Source organism: Lonchura striata, chromosome W, assembly GCF_050655825.1.
Source record: "Lonchura striata isolate lonStrDom1 chromosome W, ASM5065582v1, whole genome shotgun sequence".
Taxonomy (NCBI): domain Eukaryota; kingdom Metazoa; phylum Chordata; class Aves; order Passeriformes; family Estrildidae; genus Lonchura; species Lonchura striata.
Genome location: NC_140743.1, coordinates 41,891,558 through 41,897,941, shown reverse-complemented (window position 1 = coordinate 41,897,941; position 6,384 = coordinate 41,891,558). Strand labels below are relative to the sequence as shown.

Here is a 6,384-nt window from a genome sequence, read left to right as displayed (position 1 = left end):
GGAATGGCTGAACATAAATTAAATGGAGAAATTAGCAAGCTAGTAAAAAGGGTCAAACAAAAATGCAAATTTTTAAAAATGGGTTCAGGGTTTTTTTCTATGCACTTCTACACTGTGTCTGGTTTGCATTTTTTAAATATTTTAGCAGGGAAAAAGCTGCACAAGTCAATATACAGAATGTGTTTTGCTTTTTCTTGTTAATGATCTGCATCTTTTTAGAAGCTAACCTATTTTTACAAACAAGTTAAGCAGCACTCTAGCTTTAGTTGGGTTTTCTTTAAGGTTTCCTTAAAAACAATAAATTATGTTTTGAGATGAGCCTAAGGGATTCCTACTGTAAAAGGAACTGGGTTTGGGATTTGTCTTATGCCTCTGTCCTCACCCCTCTTTTACCTACTGATTTAGGGCCAAAAAGCTGCTTGTTTCTTGAGGACTGCTGAGGTTTTCTGTTAGGAAAGGGATATAGGGGAATACTGATAGCATGATAGTCCTTACACTTCTACTTCAAAAATAGTTTAGTAATACTGATTTTAGAAACTGAAACAATTTATTATTTATGGAGGCCTTTTTTAAAGGCTGACTGCTATGTACAGAAATTGCTGGATTTTAAATGTAGCCCTTAAGACATGGGTTCTATAGCAGCATTCACCGTTAGGTGCATGTTTCTGTAGATTGTCTGAAATTAACTTAAAATATCTATGTGCAGAAAATCACGCTATGAAAAGCCAGTGTCCATAAAGGAGATGGGAGTCCAGCAACTTTATTAGAATAAAGAGAGTCCACTGGGGCACACGTCTGCAGCGTTTTCTCTCTCGAGGGTTTGGAGGGTTCCGCCTCCTTTTACCCTAAACTGACCACATGTTGCTCTCTTCCTTTTCCCATTGGCTGAGGTACTAGGAAGGTACAGCCTTCCCAAGCCGCCTACCACATGTTCCCACCTTAAACATGTCATTTTACCCCAAAGTTCAGAAACTCAGGCTTATGCCAACCCATTTGTCTATTCTAGGAGTCAAAACTGTCTGGGCTCTGCAACAAACCTGCGGCCCAAAGTTAGTAGAGACACTAAGACCCATTTCAAAGATGTTAACAGCCATACCCTCACCCATGAAATTGTTTGTAAAATCATAAGCACACACCTTTCCTATCAAACCTTCCTCTTCTTATTTCCCAATTTGTCTTTATAAATCTTATTTATTGTTAACTTACTGTCGTGGTTTGACACGGAAAAAGAATTTTCTCGGAAGGAAGAGGTCAATTTGGATATTGACCAATTGAAGGTGGACACGCCTCTGAGAACACAGAGGGGTTAAAAGCAGAATTCCCAGGAGAACTTGCTCTCTTGGGTTCCAGTCAGCGTGCAGTGCAGGACTCTCCCCTGCCTGGCCTGTGGCTGGGTGGGGGAGGGGAAGGCCCATGGCCTGACTGAGGTAGTCAGAAGGGTGGAGGGACTGGAACCGGGCTGGCCCCTTGCAGATGGAAGGGTGGAGAAATCTGGGATGTCTCCATCCCCCCCCCCCCCCCCCCCCGAGTCTCTCTCAAGAGACAGCAGCGGTTTTGTCAGCAGTTCACCACGGGGAAGGAGAAGAGCGGGGTGGGGACAAGGTGCCCAGCTGCCCGTGGGAGTTGGAGAATCCGGGCAGAGAGCCAGCCAGGGAGTCGGGACTTTTAACCCTTCCTGAGAAATGAAAACTGTGAAATTTTTCTCCTCGGTTTGAAAGAGAGGAAGAGAGACAGCTTGGACCCTGGAATGTTAGAAGGAGAAATTCTAGATGGGAGGGGATGATGGAGTGGCTTTTGGGCTGGACTTTTTTCTTGGTAGCCACAGACTGAACCGATTTTTCTCCTCCAAGAGAGACTGTATTTTAGGAGGATGCCGGTGAGCCAAAGAGACCATGCTTCAGCTGGGAAAACACAGAAGTGGAGCAAACAGAGGAAAAATTAGGGGGTTTGTGGTGGTGCCCCCTGTCCTCAAAGAAGAAGAAGAGAAGATCTCTGTTCTTGGACCCTTGGCCCCAGGGGAAAATGGGGGGGGGGACTGTGGTCCCAAAAAATGAAAAACTGATCTGTTGATTTTTCCCCTCTTGGCAGGGCATCCTTGAAAGGAAAAATCCTAAAAGCAGTCTGTCCATCCATGCATTGGTGGTGAGAGCACTGTGCATGGAAAGGAGAAGGGTCACCATGGCAAACTTTTTCTCCAGGCGGTGCCATGTGTGACATGGAAACACAGGATGTGGCAGCTGTGTTTCTTTGGGGGGTCTGTGGCACAGGAGAGACTCCTCTTCCCTCAATGGACTGAGTATCGATTGGAGGGTGGAAACCTGATTGGGGTCCAGATTGTGTCTCACTGTAGTTTGTTGGAGTTGGGTGATGGGAGGAGGAATGCTTTGCAAGGTTTTCATTTTGATCTTTGTGTGTTTTTTTTTTTCTTTTCTTTTTTCTTTTATAGTAGTAGCTTAATAAAGTTGTTTTTTTTTTCCTGTTATTAAGCTTGGGCCTGCTTTGCTCTGTTCTCAATTGCATTTCACAGTATTCAATTGAGAGATTGCATTTTCATGGAGGCACTGGCATTGTGCCAGTGTCAAACCATGACACTTACCTTTTTTTAAACTGCCCAGCATGATATAAAAACTAACATTTGGAACACCCCCTCCCAGCTTTTCCACATCTGGCCCCTGCATCAGGTATGGCAAGTAAATACAAAGAAACAACTTAGCATAAAGTAGATAATGACTGTTCATATTAGCCCACTAATCACTAGAGGTCCTTGTCGATCATCCATGGCTACTGATAGCTAAGATCTCCCATCCGTGTCCTCCTAATGAGAAGTCCAAATCTCTGGGGTTTTAGAGACCTTGACTCAAGTATGATGGGTCCACCCATGTTTAGCTGTCCTGACTGCTGTTCCTGCAGTCCTGGTTGGATGTTATAAACAGCAAAGTCCAAAGGCAGGATCTGTTCTAACTGGGCTTCCTGTCAAAGAGATTTCATGAGACAGTATTCTGGCCATATACTGGTTTAAATATACATCTTCACATCCCCACCACAATGAAAATTAATAGGGTAAGAATCCCGAACATTAATACAAAGGGGAATGATTAATATCTCCTCGGGGTTTGGCTCTTATTCTTGCCAAGTTAATGTCTAAAGCCATACCCATGGCTTCTTAGTTTCTGTTACCAGCTTCAAAAGGTGTTTCTTTATTTCTCCATTCATCCTTTCTATTTGACCTGAATTCTCCGGTTGCCAGGGGGTATGGAGGTCCCACTGAATTCTCAAAGCAGTCATAATCCTTTGAAGGATCCTCCTATAAAATGAGTTCCCCTGTTCAAGTCCACTGCCTCCACAATCCCATATCCTGGAATTATTCCAAAAATACCCAATAGTTGCTGAAGTGACCAGAAACTCCTCTGGCCACCCTGCCAGCTGGCATACCACAAAATATTTAAGCCCTCTCACCCGGGGCATCTCATAAAAATACACCTGACATCCTTGGAAAGGAAGTATAGCCCAGCCTCATCCTCCTGCCTTGCAATCTTCTTTGTAGTCTGGCTATTAACTTTAGATAGGCACGCCTCAATAACTTGTTTTGCTAAAACAAAAAGACCCAATGTAGTACATCTTGAGGAAGGTCTCTCTCCATCTTGTTCCCTTTGAACCCCTTATCCAGAATCCTAAAATTCTACTTTTGCACCCGTGCCACACTTAATTATTACCTATATCAAACACTCAGCGCTTGTAATTCATCCTGTAAGATTGAAAACTCTTTTCCATGGACAGAGATCAGAGACAGTGTCTCTTGGGGCTCTGTACAGGGGGGTTCCTGACCCCCTGCCAGGGTCCCAGGCCTTCCAGGGCAGCCCGCGGGAAGCCCTGAATTCCCACATCTCCCCCTCCGTTTTTGAACCAAGAACACTTCTTTGACAACTTTGTCCATGGTCTGCTACATTCACTGAAGCAAGCATCAGAAGAATTACAATACTCTATAAATATATACAACTGTTTTCAAAATTTCCTTCTACAACTGTGAAAGGTAAAATAAATTGAACACACTATCCATCTAAGGTTTAATTTTCCTCCAGATGTGTTTTTGCTCATGATACCTCTTCAAATTTATCACTTTTCTGTCCATGTGTCCGCAATAGATGTTCAATTGCTGCTTTGTTCTCATTTCTCATTGTTAGCTAACAAATAATTCAATGCAAAATAAACGGCATGGGCATCTTTACTCCGCCCACAACCTCTTTTGATCCAACTGTGCCAAGGCTCTTTTTGATGTCACCTGCTATGAAAGCAGAATCATTCCAGTTTTCCAAGCCTTTTTTCCATGTGTTAACATTATCATTGCCACAATCTGGATCACTTCATTCATTAGATTTTTTCCTTCTTGCTCTTTTATTAAAGTAATGCTGCCTGTTAACAAAAGATCTCCCAATGCTGCATGGACTGTCCCTGATATCCGTAGGGATAGCAAATCAAACTGTGTTCTTACAAATGAAAAAGATCTGTGGAAATGATTTTGAAACCTGGTTGGATGGTTTGTTCAATATCTTAGTGTAGATACACCAAGATGATGCTTCTTTACAAATTCTGTGTTTTGGAATGACTTCTATGATTTTATCTTTGTTTTGTGCACTCCAAAAAGCGGAATTGTTGAATAAAAATTCATTTTTGCCTCAACTTTCCAGTTCTCAAGGCTTATAAGGAGCCGCAGAAAGAAACCCCATCCAAACACCACCTCCATTCTCCAAATTGAGAATGCACTTGCAAAATTGTTGGAGGGGTGTCTTTCGGAATCAGCCATTTGTTCACTGACAAATTCAAACATGTTGAAAAGGGTTTTTCTGGCCTTGAGTGTTTCAGACTGATGGTGTCAACCCTGATGTGCTGCCCAGAGCTTCCCAAACATTTCTCTTGTTTGAAACATGGACAAAACCACCCCATTACCCAAGGCAATCAGTGAGAAGATGAGGCACAAGTATAACGCTTGATCAAACTGCAGGCCTCATTCCCTGTGGGAATCTGGAATGCAGCATCAACATCTCCCTTTCCTGAAATGGAAAGATGACAACTCAAGTCCCAAAAGAAACCCAAGTCCCAGAGTCCTCTTTTTGCACATAGAACAAAGAGATATCCGTTGTCTTGACACCTGCTCACGTCTGTGTGCTGACTTCTCTGCTTCTGGAGTCAGGATCTGCTCTCCTCTGAACTTGACAAGATCTCACGCATTCTGCTGACACCCACTTTCAACCCTTGTGAAAACATGAAAACAATCCTTGCCCAAAGTTATTAATTTGAATGATTTTTTCAATTTGATCTGTCCAGTGTCTGGGACTTTCCTCACGTTTCACTCGATGATCAGTGAATTGGGCTCTACAAAAGAATTATTTCAAAATATTAAAATATACAAAATCTCCAGCCTCATTCCAGCCTTATTTCAGGCACCTCTTCACCTTTTTTTTTCTCCTTCCTTTTTGAAACAGGAAGGTTGAAAAATATAAAACATAATATAAAATAAGACAAAATACCTCAATGATAAAATGCACAAAACTTATCAAAACCGACAATTCAAGAAGGTTAAAAAGAAAGAGATTCTAAATAACATATATAAAATTGAACAAAGTACAATCATTAGAAACATTGTGCCAGAATTTCAGACTCTTCAAACAGCTGAAAAATTTGTTTCCAGTGAAAACCCTTGGCATCCTTTCCCGGGCAAGGCTGACAAGTTTCACCCCAAAGCTGTGTCAGCTGTCACATTTGTAGGATCGAATTGGTGGGTCAAAATTACCTGCAAATTATACATTTTTGTGCAGAAACCTCTGGATTTTGCTGGCAAACTCATCTGTCCAAGTTAAAATCAGGGCCTGGCCAGGACCCAAACTTTAAACTGGAGTGATGTCCCCTAACATATTATCTAAAACAAAGCTTATACCAACAATACATATATGATACTTAAAACATAACAACCTATCATAACATTTTCACATAAAACAAACACTTGAAGTTCAAGATGATAAATCGATCAGATGACACAAGGATTCATTTTCCTTGAAACTTCTTTGAGGGAAAAAGTATGTCAATTGGAAGAAATCATAAGATTAACAGTTGACAAAAGGCTGTCAAAATGTTTCAGGCATCTCCCTCTGAGATCTTCTTAAAAAACATTTGAGAATGATAAAAAATAGAAATGGAATTATTCCATTCACAAGAGATATAAAAACAAACCAGAAGGTCCACCTAGAAAAATGCACAATACAGTTAAAAACCAAAATGAGACTTCAAAATGGCATGCAACCTGGATAAGATTGCATAAAGGACAATAAAACATACAAAAATTTGCTATGAAAAAACAAAGTACAAGGCTTCACCTAATAATATGATAAA

The 6,384-nt window shown here is 41.3% G+C and overlaps 1 long non-coding RNA gene across 1 annotated transcript in view; it reads right to left on the bottom strand.

Annotated features, from left to right (window-relative positions):
* LOC146763208 (uncharacterized) overlaps nucleotides 1-6,384 on the bottom strand; it is a 662,135-nt gene that overhangs the window by 560,213 nt on the left and 95,538 nt on the right. The window lies entirely within an intron of this gene.